The 15,366-nt window shown below is 43.3% G+C and overlaps 1 protein-coding gene across 3 annotated transcripts in view; it reads left to right on the top strand.

The window, feature by feature from the left end:
• The first annotated feature begins 7,687 nt into the window (after positions 1-7,687).
• Positions 7,688-15,366, top strand: part of LOC132826221 (monocarboxylate transporter 12-like) — a 52,440-nt gene continuing 44,761 nt past the window's right edge. Inside the window, exon 1 of one of the 3 annotated variants that reach the window (XM_060841894.1) lies at positions 7,688-7,754. The gene's annotated coding sequence lies outside the window, so the exon portion shown is untranslated. Of the gene's footprint in view, positions 7,755-8,073; positions 8,133-8,954; positions 9,268-15,366 lie in introns of those variants that run through there. The other 2 variants (XM_060841895.1, XM_060841893.1) reach the window with 2 other exon arrangements.

Raw genomic sequence — 15,366 nt, 5'->3', positions numbered from 1 at the left:
CTGAACCGGAAGACTGTCAGCATGTAGGAGTTAAGTTAATGGAAGAATTTTTCCATTGTATATTTTTCCCTCATCTGCCCTGTTTCTTTCCTGTCTTTCCCAGGTTATTCTATAGCTGCTGGGTTTGGAGATGAAAGGTGAGTTGTAAAGGATCTCATCGCTGCAGGTGTCATGAATATGGCACAAATTTACAAAACATGTTGTTTTTCTTTTGCTCATCATGTTCACACATAACCGATGGGTACAACTGGTTTTAGTTCTTCAACTTGAATATTTTTAATTATTTCTTTGCAGTCACTTGATATTTGAAGTGCTGCTAAAGCAGTCTAAAAATAAGGGGTAAGCCGTTCAGGACTGAGATAGGGAAGAATTTCTTTGGATAGAGGGTTGCGCACCAATGGAATTCTCTCCCACAGAAAGCTGTTGAGGCCGGTTTGTTAGGTATATTCAAGAGGGAACTGGATGTGGCCCTTGTGGCTAAAGAGATCAAGTGGTATGAAGAGAACATGGGAGTGGGATGTTGAGATTGTATGGTCACATTGAATGGTGGAGCAGCCTCGAAGGGCCGAATGGCCCACCCCGCACCTATTTTCTGTGTTTCTATGTTGAAACAAAATCTACTTGCCCTGTCCTGGTTTCACCCTATTACAGTTGATGTTATAACCACTCATCTGTAACCAGTATGAAGCAAACTTTTGAAACTTTAAATTAAACATTAAAAGCTTTTATTGTTTCAGACATAGAATGATCTTAAGGCTATTTTCTGCTGTTTACTAATTTACAAAAATGATCCATTAACACGGTATGTGTTTTTAGACTTAAGGCAGTAGCACAATTGGAGTGAAACTGACAATGAGCCAAAGAAAACGATGCACTGAAAACATGAGTTCCCTATCTAGGTCTTGCCGTAGAGCTCAGCTAATTCACAACAGAACAAGAACTTAACCTAGATCTTCTCTGGTTTTTGATTCAGTACTATTTATATTCCTTGCTATTTGTCTGGGTGGGTACTATTTAGTCAACAGCTTATACATGTGTATTCTTCAAATTAAAATTCTGTGCAGTGAAAGAAAGTACTTTCCAATATGTAGTCATCCTATCACATTAAACTGTACCTTTCCATATACAAAAAATGGGCAAATGGTTTGAATGTAGTTTTCTTCTTGAAGTTCCCACCTCAATATCCATAGTGGGGTATCTGAACAACCTTTATTTACATAGTGCCTCTAATGTAATTAAACATTCAAAGGTTCTTCACAGAAAGATTATAAAACAAACCTTTACACTGAGCCACATAAGGGGATCATAGAGGAGATGGTCAAGTGCTTGGTCAAAGAGGTACGTTCCAGGGATCATCTTAAGAAAGGTAAGTGAGATACAGAGGTGGAGAAATGCTGGGAGGAGTTCCAGATCTTGCAGTGCAGGCAGCTGAAAACCTTGCCACCAGTTGTGGAGCCATTTAAAATCGATGATGCTTGAGATTAAAATTCTAGGATTGCTGATCATTGCAAATTTAAGGGTCTAGAGGAGACTACAGACAGGGCATTTAACCATTACCAGGAGGGAATCCTGTCATTTCTAACATTCAGAAATCTAGGGGAGAGAGAGAGGTCATGGCTAATATAGTAGGAAACCTCCAAAGATGAAAAGAAGGATAGAGTAGGAAGATGAGAATTCTCAGATGATAAAAGATCTTCTCACTTGCCTTCTGTCGTTCACCTCCTATCATCCTGTTAGTCCTATGAATCGAATATGGAGTTGTTAAATAATCAGGCCATCAATCTCTATTGGTTAGTCTACAAAGATCCGGATAAGAATTGGGGAAATGCAATGGAGAGGTATATGGCTCCAAAGTCAGCTATTCCCCCAAATGTCAGGGGACCATGACATTTCTCAATTTACCACATCCCAAATTATTTCTTTCAAAATCTTCTTTTAAACATTACCTGCTTCAAGTAACTTCAAATCTTTTCCATAAATTTACCAATTGTTCAGTATTATTTTGATTTGTTTAGAATTTAAGCTCCCTCATATATGGGCTGTGCCTTTTCTGAAATGGAGAAATTGAATGAGTTGGTAACCACCTGCATTCTTAAGTTTATTTAGAATCTTCAGTCATCCTAACATTCCTCAGGCTCTTTGTGTGAGAACATGCTCAGTTTATATAACCGCTTCTGAGAATTCAATTTCCTTATTGCCTCGATCTTTTATATCTCTTCAATAGCTGCAATATCCTTCTCATATTGTAGCGACCACAACTGTGGTCTAAGTACAGTCATAGTAATGAATTCAAGCTGGGAGGATTACCACTCTCTTTCAGTGCAACATTAGGTTTTTAATGGGTTCCAACATCTGGTTGTTTTATTTGTGACTGAACATTGTTAGGACAGCTTCAATTTTATTCAGTTTTCATGTGTGTTACTTCCTTTTCATTAAGTCACAGCTCCTTTCTGTATTTTTTGCCCCCATTTCTTTGTGTTGAATTTCATCCACCAGCTATCTACCCAGTTATCTAATATTCAAATCCTTCCAGTTCAATTCTGTGTTGTGGAAGTTATGGCGGCAGGCATGTAGTTAGTGTTGCAAAGTATGCCCAGGATCATGTTACAGGGCTCCAGTAGCAGATAATGGTAGTGCATTGTGATAGGTTAGTTAAATCACTGGGAGATGAGCTAATGCTGAAGATGTTGGTGTCGTAACAAGAAAGGTTAAGTGTGATGGAGTGAACCAGTGTGGCAGATGATGATTAGTTTTGAAAGATAAAGCAAGCCAGCATGATTGGCTATGCTAATGTTATCCAATGAGCGCAGGGCCAACAAATTGTATAAACTGGAGGAGAACAAATAAATTGTGAGGAGCCAGGAAAGACGTTTTGCTGGCTCTCACAGCTTTGGTTTTGCAAGATTGTAGTTTAATTTCGTGAAGGATTTTCCGCATCTCCTGGTAACTTTTTTTATAGAACATTGAGTGATTCTTCTACAATGGTGTCAACTACGTTCATTTGCTTTGTATCATCTGGAACATTGCTGCAACACTGGTCAATCCTCATTGTGAAAATGTTCAGTAAAAGAGCTCCCAAAAGACATATCCCTCTGGGACCTATTGGTAATATTCTCTCTAGTTGGTGATAATCCCCATTTCAGCATCATCTGAGTTTTAATTGGTCACCTAATGCCATTTATTTGTAACACATTTCCACTGATATCTGCTTTCATTATTTCCAATATCAATTTTTGCAAAGGAATTCTATTAAAAAGTCATACTGCAATCCATGTACATTCCATTCACTGTGTATTCCATCCAGTAGTTCCATCACAACATCAAAGAAAACCAGTGAGTTAAAATAGCACTAAATTTCTAAAATAAATGTATTGGCATGAAATTTATCTTCCATTGGGAGACAGGTTGCATGAGATATTACGTTCAGAACAGGTTCATGCTGAATGCATCAAGCACTATCCAATATGAAGATACCATATGGACTTGGGTTGACATCAGAGGAAATGGACCAGAAAGGTCAGAGCTTCCTAAAGTAGGGGTCAAGATCCCAGTGGGCTCATGAGTTGAGATTTTAGGGCTGTGAGCTCTGGGGCAACAAAAGCTGCCATTTTGACGGTATTAGGCAAGAACTTAGCCTAATGTGGACGGCACGGTGGCACAGTGGTTAGCACTGCTGTTTCACAGCGCCTGAGACCCAGGTTCAATTCCCGACTCAGGCGACTGACTGTGTGGAGTTTGCACGTTCTCCCCGTGTCTGCGTGGGTTTCCTCCGGGTGCTTCGGTTTCCTCCCACAGTCCAAAGATGTGCGGGTCAGGTGAATTGGCCATGCTAAATTGCCCATGGTGTTAGGTAAGGAGTAAATATAGGGATATGGGTGGGTTGCGCTTCGGCGGGTTGGTGTGGACTTGTTGGGTCGAAGGGCCTGTTTCCACACTGTAAGTAATCTAATCTAATCTAAAAAAAACTTTCAATAGCTGACGGTGGGCAAATGTTCGCAAGTGAAGGGATGGCTGGAAAATGGGAAGCCTTCAGAAATGAGATAACAAGAGTCCAGAGACAGTACATTCCTGTTAGAGTGAAAGGAAAGGCTGGTAGGTATAGGGAATGCTGAATGACTAAAGAAATTGAGGGTTTGGTTAAGATAAACAAGGAAGCAGATATCAGGTATAGATAGGATAGATCGAGTGAACCATTAGAAGAGTATAAAGGTAGTAAGAGTATACCTAATAGGGAAATCAGGAGGGCAAAAAGGGGACATGAGATAGCTTTGGCAGATAAAATGAAAGAGAATCCAAAGGGTTTTTACATATACATTAAGGATAAAAGGGTAACGAGGGAGAGAATAGGGCCCCTCAAAGATCGACAAGGTGGCCTTTGTGTGGAGTCGCAGGAGATGGGGGAGATACTAAATGAGTATTTTGCATCAGTATTTACTGTGGGAAAGGACATGGAAGATATAGAATGTAGGGAACTAGATGGTGATATCTTGAAAAATGTACATATTACAAAGGAGGAAGTGTTGGATGTCTTGAAATGCATAAAGGTGGATAAATCCCCAGGACCTGATTAGGTGTACCCTAGAACTCTGTGGGAAGCTAGAGAAGTGATTGCTGGGCCTCTTACAGAAATATTTGTATCATCGATAGTAACAGGCGAGGTGCTGGAAGACTGGAGGTTGGCTTTTGTGGTGCCACTGTTTCAGAAAGGTGGTAAGGACAAGCAAGGGAACTATAGACCAGTAAGCCTGATGTCGGTGGTGGGCAAGTTGTTGGAGGGAATCCTGAGGGACAGGATGAACCTGTATTTGGAAAGGGAAGGACTGATAAAGGATAGTCAACATGGCTTTGTGCTTGGGAAATCATGTCTCACAAACTTGATTAAGTTTTTTGAAGAAGTTACAAACGGGATTGATGAGGGCAGAGCGGTAGATGTGATATATATGGATTTAAGTAAGGCGTTCGACAAGGTTCCCCATGGGAGACTGGTTAGCAAGGTTAGATCTCACGGAATACAGGGAGAACTCGCCGTTTGGATATAGAACTGGCTTAAAGATAGACAACAGAGGGTGGTGGTGGACGGTTGTTTTTCAGACTGGAGGCCTGTGATCAGTGGAGTGCCACAAGGATTGGTGCTGGTTCCACTTCTTTTCGTCATTCATATAAGTGGTTTGGATGTGAGCATTAGAAGTACAGTTAGTAAGTTTGCAGATGACACCAAAATTGGAGGTGTAGTGGACAGCAAAGAAGATTACCTCAGACTACAATGGGATCTTGATCAGATGGGCTGAGAAGTGGCAGATGGATAATGTGAGGTGCTACATTTTGCAAAAGCAAATCTTAGCAGGACTTATACACTTAATGGTAAGGTCCTAGGGAGTGTTGCTGTCCAACGAGACCTTGGAGTACAGGTTCATAGCTCCTTGAAAGTGGAGTCACAGGTAGATAGATGCAGGTGTTTGGTATACTTTCCTTTATTGGTCAGAATATTGAGTACAGGAGTTGGGAGGTCATGTTGCGGCTGTACAGGACGTTGGTGAGGCCACTGCTGGAATATTGTGTGCAATTCTGGTCTCTTTCCTATCGGAAAGATGTTGTGAAACTTGAAAGGGCTCAGGAAAGATTTACAAGGATGTTGCCAGAGTTGGAGGATTTGAGCTATAGGGAGTGGCTGAACAGGCTGGGGCTGTTTTCCCTGGAGTGTCGGAGGCTGAGGGGTGACGTTAAAGAGGTTTATAAAATCTTGAGGGGCATGGATAGGGTAAACAGACAAATTCTTTTCCTTGGGGTCAGAGAGTCCAGAACTGGAGGGCATAGGTTTAAGGTTGGGGGAAAGATACAAAAGAGACCTAAGAGGCAACTTTTTCACTCAGAGGGTGGTATGTGTATGGAATGAGCTGCGAGAGGATGTGGTGGGGGGCTAGTACAATGGCAACATTTAAAAGATATTTGGATGGGTACATGAATAGGAAGGATTTGGAGGGATATGGGCCAGGTGCTGGCAGGTGGGACTAGATTGGGTTGGGATATCTGGTCGGCATGGACAGGTTGGCCCAAAGGGTCTTTTTCCGTGCTGTACATCTCTATGATTCTATGACACTCGAGGGATATGGGATTGTTGCTGGCTAGGCTATCTTTTATTGCCTATCATGAGTTGGCCAGAGAACCAGTAATGGCTGTTGTGGAGCTGTAACTGAGTTATAACAGCTGAGCTCCCCCTCTAATAGATACCTGTGCTCTGTTTTCACTGAGGGATCGCAATAATTTTCAAAATGGCTCACCGTGGGGAAAACATTTAGGAAGCACTCGTACAGGAATTCTCAAAGATTTGGGAATGAGCTAAAGTTGGAATGCAACACCGCAAAGTGAGGAAATGCTATGCTGTCAGATGAAAGGTTAGACTGACACCCTGACTGTATTCAGGAGCAGGAACACACTATACTGAAAAAAGTAAGTAAATTCTTCTACCACACCTCCCCCAACCCATCCACGATTCCTCCCTATCAAACGTCATTCATGAAGGAATGGTTTGCTCATGACCATGATGCTATTTATGGGGGCTTGTTGTGGGAGAATTAGTTGGACTGTTTGGTCATTGAAACAATGATTCCATAGAATCCTACATTACATTGAGTCTGCCATGACAAAGCTACTCCAGATCCACACTCGTCCCAATTTCGAGAACTTAAGTGTTCTGACATTTCAAATATTCACCCAAGTATTTTAGAAAGGTAATGAAAACAATAAAGCTGAAGATGTTTCAATACAGATTCCAGCTTCTGTCGTAATTTGATTCTCCTTTTAAAAGGTGATGAAGTATCTTACCACTACAACCCTCCTGGGCAATGTGTTCCAGACCCCCAGCATTCTCTGGGTGAAATTATTTTTACCTCAAATCTCCTTTAAACCCCCTGCCTTCCACCTTAGAAGTGTTCCCCCTTGTTATCGACCTTTCAATAAAGGAACAAGTACTTTCTATCCACTTGTCTGTGCCCCATGTAATCTTATACAGCTCAACTGGGATCCTCAACCTTCTGTGTTCTAGGGAAAACAACCTGAGCTTATCCAGCCTCACTTCAGCATTGAAATGCTCCATCCCAGGCAACATCCTGATGAGTCTCATCTGCATCCCCTCCTGTGCAAGTACATCCTGCTTATAGCTTGGTGACCAGAACAGCACAGAGTACTCCCGCTTACTCTGTACGTGACCTCCCTGCTGTTCTCACCAATGCCTGGTGAGAAATAAGGGCAGGTGTCCCATGTGCCTCCTTAATCTGCCCCACTGCCTTCAGGGACCCGTGGGCTTGGAAAGCATTTGTGACTTGTGAAGGGGTGACAGTGACCCTATGTCTGAGCCAGAAGTCTCATCTGTCGGAGCGCCCAAGCACTTTTATTGAAATATCTGTAACTGATCAACCCGAGTGCTTCTGCAAAATACTTCGAACGCTTGGCCCCGGTGCTATATAAATGCAAGTTTTTTTTCCGGATCGGTTACAGAAACCATTCGGTCATTGGGCGTTTAATGAGAAAAAAGGAGTTTGTTTCAGATTCACGGTGGATTAGTAAGAGAACTTTTCTAATTACTTATCGGGATTACCGCTTGAGAAGGAGGGAATAGATCAGATGTTGGGGGTGGAGTAATTTCCGAGCTAAATGCTTTGCTGTTCACAGCGCTCCGGGCTGTCCGAAACTGGGCGCTCTGGGATGCGGGAGGAGTTGGCTGGGCTGCTACACAGTTAGCGGCAGGCTCTTCTGGGGTAAGTCAATTGGGCCAGCAAGTGCTCCCAGATTCCAGTGCTTCATGCCAGCTTAGCTTTTATTTTAAAGTGAATCTTTCACCAGCGAGTGGACTTTCTTAGCTGTTGGAACGAACAGCAGCGTTTAAGAGGAAAAAAACCCTAATAAGTGCCAGCTCCTTATGCCTTTCCTTGCAGTGTCTCACACTGCAACACATGCATGTCTGCTTTCCACTCCCAGTATTAAGGAGCACTCAGTGAGGGAACTGTTCCAACTGAGGCTGAGAGATGGAACCGAAGCCGCGACAAACTGTCTGATCAAATTGGATCTGCAGTTGGAAATAACTCAGTGTTGCCGCCCATTCTGGAAATGGTGTTGTACAACTTTACTCCGGCAGGGTAGGAGCAAAACCCCCCCCCTTTCTCTTTAAACACGGAACTGGCGGTGAATAGATCCGTGGAGTGTATCTGCGCCGCGCACAACCTTTGTGGGAGCATTCAATATTGGGTTGGTTTCAGTTGTACTGAAGACCGACTGAGTTGACCGTGCTGTTGTTATGGGAGTCAACAGGCACCAAGAAATTCACTAGAGAATTCAAGGAAGGGGTGGGGGGCACAGAGAGAGAGAGAGAATGACATTTCATTCTAAAAAGGACATCGAGACGACCAGAAGTGTTCGATGTGACAGGTCTGAGCAAAGCCTGACAACTGTGTGTGTGGGAGGGTGGGGAGAGAGAGGTATGGGAGGAGTCGCACATAGAATATAAACACCAGCGGGAGCTGGGACAGCCTTGTTCCTGTGTATTCCAGGCACCTTTAGAGACTGGGAGTACAATTAGGAGATATTAGATTTGATATCCGGAAATGCATTTTCAGTCACAGAGTCCCAGCTGCCTTTCTGAAACAGCAGTGAAGGCTAAAACTCTGGAATCAGCCATGGATCAGTCATAACGCTTACACCTCGGAATGTTGCAGATTTGAACCCGATACAAGCCAGGCTGCCACTTCAGTGCAGTACCCGAGGGACTGGTGCAGTCTGAGGGCTGCTGTATTTCAGACGAGGTGTCAACTTGATGTCCTGGTGCCCCACCCCTGGGTGGATGTGCAATATCTGGTGGTTATATTTTGTCGAATCGAGGACTGGCCTTATCTCCGCCTATTCTGTCTGTAGAACTCCTGATGTGCATATTGACTGCAGTTAGGCTGCTGTATTAGAAAATGCTTAACACAATCGATTAGATTACTTCTGAAGTTGCGAAAAGTGCTCTATAAATGTAACCGGAAATTGGATTTTTTTAAAAAAACTGCGGCTGCTGGAAGTCAGAAACCAAAGCTGGAAAAGCTCAGCAGGTCTGGCAGCCTCTGTGGAGAGAAATCAGAGTTAACGTTGCCGGTGCGATGACCCTTCCTCAGAAGCGGAAATGAGCTGGTGTACTGGGGAGATATTGTAATCTCAGGACAGTTGAAGATGCTCTTAACGCTGTTCTGGAATTATGCCCTTTAAAAAGCGCAACGGAATGTACAAAGAAACAAGGTGCAAACTTTGTTCCACCTCTGGTAGGATTACTGTGCATGGGATTGTTCAGTGTTCCCACCTAGGGCAGCGTTACTGTGCACACTCTGTGAGGTACTGCAAAAGGAATTACTGTACATTCTTTCTCGACTTGTTACTCTTTGCTTCAATCCCATGGGGAAACAAGCCGTTCGGCCCATCGAGTCCACACCAACCCTCAAAACAGCATCCTAGCCAAACTATCCTCCCCTACCTCATACATCTCCTATGGCTAATTCATCTAACCTGCACATCCCACGATAGTATGGGCAGATTAGCATTGCCAATCCATCAAACCTGCACATCTTTGGCCTGTGGGAGGAAGATCTCTCTCCATCTCTCTCTCTCTCCTCCACCCCCCCCCCCCCATCCTCTCTTGCGCTCTCTCTCTTTCTCTTTCAACCTCTCTCACTCTCTCCCAATTCTCCCTAACCACTAATTGGTTGAAGACTTGTCCCCCATCCATAAATAGATTGTGATTCTCGTTGGGATGGGTTTGTGACAGAAACAAACTTGCTGCAAGAAAATCCAGCCCATCTGTGATTCTGGGAATGGGGAGACTGATGTATGAGGAGAGACGGACAAGGTTAGGATTGTTTTCACTGGAGTTCAGACAAATATAGGGGGGTCTTATTGAGACTTATAAAATTCTAACAGGACTAGACAGGGTAGATGCAGGGAGGATGTTCCCGATGGTGGGTGTGCCCAGAACCAGAGGTCACAGTTTGAGGATTCAGGGTGAACCATTTGGGACAGAGATGAGGAGATATGTCTTTACCCAAAGAGTGGTGGACCTGTGGAATGCAGTACCACAGGAAGTACTTGAGGCCAAAACATTGAATGTATTCAAGAGGCAGCTAGTTAGAGCACTTGGGGGCGAATGGGATCAATGGTTATAGGGAGAAAGCAGGATTAATCTATTGAGTTGGACGATCAGCCATGATTGTGATGAATGGCGGAGCAGGATCCAAGGGACGAAGGGCCAAATGGCCTCCTCCTGCTCCTATCTTTTATGTTTCAATGTATTATAATTCAATAATTAACCACTACGTACTTTGTATGATGAACACTAAACTATACATTTTCTTTTTGTCTGTTGTCACAGCCAAAACAGTTAGAGTCATATATCACCAGTATTTACCGGTTAAGAAGTCCTTGCGGCCGAAGTTTTGTAAAATCATAGGACTTGAACGTAATCCAAAATTAAGATACATGATACAGCTCCATGTCTTCAGAGACACTTTATTTCTCTGAAACATATAAACAGTGACTATTATGTTTCTTAGCGCAGTAATGTGTGTGTGTGCGCGTGTGAGATTTTATGTAGTTACTCCTCACTGGGGTAATGTGCTATATTCCGAGTTGTTATAAAAAAAAATTTTTTTATAAAGTACGGAGAATTCCCACATTTACCTGAGTTTCAGACCCAGGTTCAAAGAAAATACACTCTAGATTTCTGCATGTCACAAGAATGACTGTTACAAATCCATAAATTCTCATTACAGATTAACAATTTTGAACTGTTGAAAATAACACTATTGTTCAAAACTCTAACCTTCTTATAAACACCCACTAAGTGTACTCTCTCTCTCTCTCTCTCTCTCTCTCATTCCAGTTGTTCACCTTCACAGGGTTTACTCAGATGACCAGAACCTCGCTTCTTGACTTTCTGTCTCCTGATACTTTCACCTGTTTACAAGAGGCACAGGGTGACTGGTTCACACATATATGGGTCTTTGACTTATCCATTAAACGTGACCACCTCCAGCAACTGGAAAAGGGAAATAAACTCGCTATTTTTAGCCTTGAGATATTTTTTACTGCAGAGAAAAAAAACATTCTTTCTCCTCCTGGGTTCTAACAATTTCTGCCCAAACATTCATGCCCCTAAAGTTCAGCTACCGGGGAACCAATCACATAGTTATTGACAGGCAGAAGGCCTGTGTCATCAACCATTGGTCGATTGTCCCCAGATTAATCAGCTGCTTGTTGTCAGCCAAAGCTCCATTTGTGTACATCCTTGGCTCCAAGTTATGTGCAAACTAGATTTCTACCACTGCTTGAACAGGCAGCTGTTTAAACAACACTTGTCATGAATGTCAGGTTCCTTGCTTTTACGAAGTGCAGAAATCTTTGTTTTAAAACAGATCCTCTCCCATTTCAACCCAAAATCAAGATATCTAAAATGAAACCGATGCAGTCTTTATATGTTGCCAAGATGGATTGATGTCAACAAAGGAGGAGCATTGTACTTTGGTGTTCAAGTGAAGATTAGCATTTATTTATAAATTTATTTGCAATTGAAAATGTCACAAAGTAAAAATCCTATGTGGATTCTAAACAGCAAGATTTTGTTGGCTGAGTGGTCCTGTCTCATTCTGTGTTTATCATTAACTCAAGCCAGGATGACTTTTGACAGAATAGCTTCCCAAAGTTGTAGGTAAATTGACACTTGCAGGTGTCCTAGACAAGATTCAGCAATAATTTGATGCAAAATCTGAGTAATTAATTGTTATTAACTTGCACTGCTGCCTCACAGTGCCAGGGACCTGGGTTCAATTCCCGCCTCAGGCGACTGTGTGGAGTTTGCACATTCTCCCCGTGTCTGCATGGGTTTCCTCCGGGTGCTCCAGTTTCCTCCCACAGTCCAAAGATGTGCGGGTCAGGTGAATTGGCCATGCTAAATTGCCCGTAGTGTTGGGTAAGCGGTATATGTAGGGGTATGGGTGGGTTGCGCTTCGGCAGGTTGGTGTGGACTTGTTGGGCCGAAGGGCCTGTTTCCACACTGTAAGTAATCTAATCTAATCTTAATAGCACTTGAGGTCAATTTGAGAATGCAATGTTAAAGTATGGCCCTATTGAAGGAGGGAAGAGGGAAAGGTGGAGAACCAAGAAAAATGAAGACATGAGAGAATATTGACAAAGTCTCTTGTCAAATGTTAAGGGGCAACTGGGAGAGACTATTTTGATGAAAGGGTTCAGAGCAGGTTTTGTAAATGTGGAAAATTACAGCATAGAGAGTGACCCTTTCAGGAGCAGGGTACAAGCTTTGGGTGAAAGGTGCTGTTCTGAGCATAGAAAATAGATTGACCATGTTGAGATGGAAAGTGAGAAAGACATAGCAGTTGTGAGAAACAATTGCAAGATTTAAAAGGCATCTTCATGGGTATATGAATAGGAAGGGTCTAGAGGATTATGGGCTAAATGCTGGCAAGTGGGACTAGATTAATTTAGGATATCTGGTCAACATGGACGAGTTGGACCCGAAGGGTCTGTGCCTGTGTTGTACACCTCTGTGACTCTGAGTGTAATTTATAGATCTTACAATAGTTTTCAGTGTGGCCAGTGAGCAAAGCATGAGGTTGGTGTGAGGGATTCGGGTGTGTGTGAGAATGGGCAGGTTTGAAACATTTCTGAACAAAACCTTTAGTGAAATGTCAAGTTAGAGTAGTTGAGGTCATGGAGAGTGCTGTGGAAGAGGGGGGTAGGATCTAATAGACATGTGTGAACACAAAGATAATGGTTCAATCGCGAATATTAAATCTCTTTATGAGCAGCAGGAAGATCAGACAAAGATGCTTGGAGTTGATAATAAAGGTGAGTGAATGACAGATAAGCAGAGTGGGTGGAGATAGAGTGCAAGAAAAACAGTTTTAAAAAAGATGAAATGCAGATAGGTTGCAGAGCACAATGGAAATGGTTTCTTGCTTCATTGTGAGCCTATTTTGTAGGATAACTTTGTGAAGTGGTGGGTGGCAGAGGAGGAATCCATTGCAGAGGAGATCACTTTTGGGAGGTTGGGGTATAACAGAGAGGTGTTATCTGTAGCCATGAACAATTTGCATTATAGCATCATGCAGCATGGAAATTGGCCCTTCGGCCCAACTCATCCACGCTGACCAGGTATTCTAAACTGATCTAGTTCCATTTGCCTGCATTTTTCCCATTTTCCTCCAAACCTTTCCTATTCATTTACCCATCCTGGTAAAAAAGTTTTAAAAGTTGTAATTGTACCCATCTCCACAACCTCCTCTAGCAGCTCATTCCCTACACACTCCACTCTCTTTGTGATAGAATTGCCCATCAGGTCCTTTTTGAACCCATGCCCTCTAGTTAGGAAAGAAGAGTGACAAGGAACTGTAATGACAATTTAGGGAGTTAGGTAGTAAGCTAACAAACATGACCTCTAGGATAAAAATTTCAAGGTTACAGTACTCCCCATGCTACTGAGGCTAGCGACACATGTGACTAAAGCACTGTTGTAGAGGGAGGGCTTCAGATATGCCAATCATTGGGATGCCTTCTCGGGAGGATGGGACCTATACAAGAAGCACCTAATCTTGACGGGCAAGTGGTAAGTGCCACTTGGGAGGGTTTAAATTAGTGTGGCAGGGCAGTGGGGTCTGAAACAGCAGGCCAGTAAGTGTAGAAACTGGGGAAGGGCCTGAATCTAAGGCAAATAAAGCTAAGAGGAGGAGCAGTCAGGGAGAGGTGCAGAGCTCAGTGGGACTGGAGGCTTGGCCTGTATTTATTCAATACATGAAGTATAACAGGTAAGATGGATGAGCTTAGAGCCTGGACTAATGTGTGCAATTATGATGATGTTGCTATTAAAGAAACATGCTTGAAAGAAGGACGGGACCGGCAGCTTAATATTCTGGGATTTCAATGTTTTAGATGAGACTGAGGAAGAAGCAAAAGAGGTGGAGAAGTTGCATGACTGGTTATATCACATCTGTGTAGAGGGAGGACACCCTGGAGGGATCTTGGAATGAGGCATGATGAGTAGAGCTCAGGAATAGAAAGTATGCAGTCACCAATGCTGGGATTGTACTATAGACATTGCAGCTGCCAGATGGGAGATGGTGGTAGAGAAATGTAGACACCTTCTGGAAAGATATGAAAACAACAGGGTTGTTGTGATAGGGGGGTGATGTTAACTTCCCATTTTGTCTGGGACTGCTTTAGTGCCCAGGGTTTGAATAGGGAGCAATTTGTTAGGTGTGTCCAGAAGGGTTTTTTTGAAACAGTTTGTGGATAGTCCAGCGAGGGAGGGGGCTAAACTGACAGGGGCTAAACTGGACCTGGTATTGGGAAATGAGCCCAGCCAGGTGATCAAAGTTTTTGGGAATAGTGACCATACTTCTGTAAGGTTTCAGACATTTATGGATCAGGACAAGAGTGGACCTTGGACACGGTGGGCGGCACGGTGGCACAGTGGTTAGCACTGCTGCCTCACAGCGCCTGTAGACCCGGGTTCAATTCCCGACTCAGGCGACTGACTGTGTGGAGTTTGCACGTTCTCCCCGTGTCTGCGTGGGTTTCCTCCGGGTGCTCCGGTTTCCTCCCACAGTCCAAAGATGTGCGGGTCAGGTGAATTGGCCAAGCTAAATTGCCCGTAGTGTTAGGTAAGGGGTAAATGTAGGGGTATGGGTGGGTTGCGCTTCGGCGGGTCGGTGTGGACTTGTTGGGCCGAAGGGCCTGTTTCCACACTGTAAGTCTAATCTAAAAAAAAGGTGTTAAATTAGGGGAAGGCTAACTATAACCGGACTAGATGAGAATTATAAAACGTGGATTGGGAGGAGGGCTTGAGGGTAAATCCACATCTGACATGTGGGAGTCTTGTAAGGACCAGTTGATTAGAGTGCAGGGTAGGCATGTTTCTTTGAAAATGAAGGACAGGAATGCCAGGATTCAGGAACTTTGGATGACAGAGGCAAAAAAAAGCTTAGTCCAAAAAAAGCCTACCTAAGTTCTAGGTAACTAAAAAACAGACAAAGTCCTTGAAAAATATAGACAAAGTAGGAAGGATCTCCACCAGGGTGTTGGGGGGCTAAAATGGGCTATGAAATGTCCTTGGCCAGCCTAAGGAGAATTCCAAGGTATTTATACATTTACAAGGAGAAAACTTTAGCTAGGGCAGAGTAGGCTCACTCTAAGATAATGGAGGGAGGTTATGCATGGAGCCAGAGGAAATGGGTGAGATCATTAATGAGTACTTTACATCGGGATTCACCAAAAAGAGAGACATGCGGGCTGTTGAAATTAGGGAAGGTGTGTGAACACTCTTTGGCAGGTCAA

This window comes from Hemiscyllium ocellatum, chromosome 22, assembly GCF_020745735.1.
Source record: "Hemiscyllium ocellatum isolate sHemOce1 chromosome 22, sHemOce1.pat.X.cur, whole genome shotgun sequence".
Taxonomy (NCBI): Eukaryota; Metazoa; Chordata; class Chondrichthyes; order Orectolobiformes; family Hemiscylliidae; genus Hemiscyllium; species Hemiscyllium ocellatum.
The sequence above is the reverse complement of the archived record's forward strand: the minus strand, read 5'-3'. Positions and strand labels throughout refer to the sequence as shown.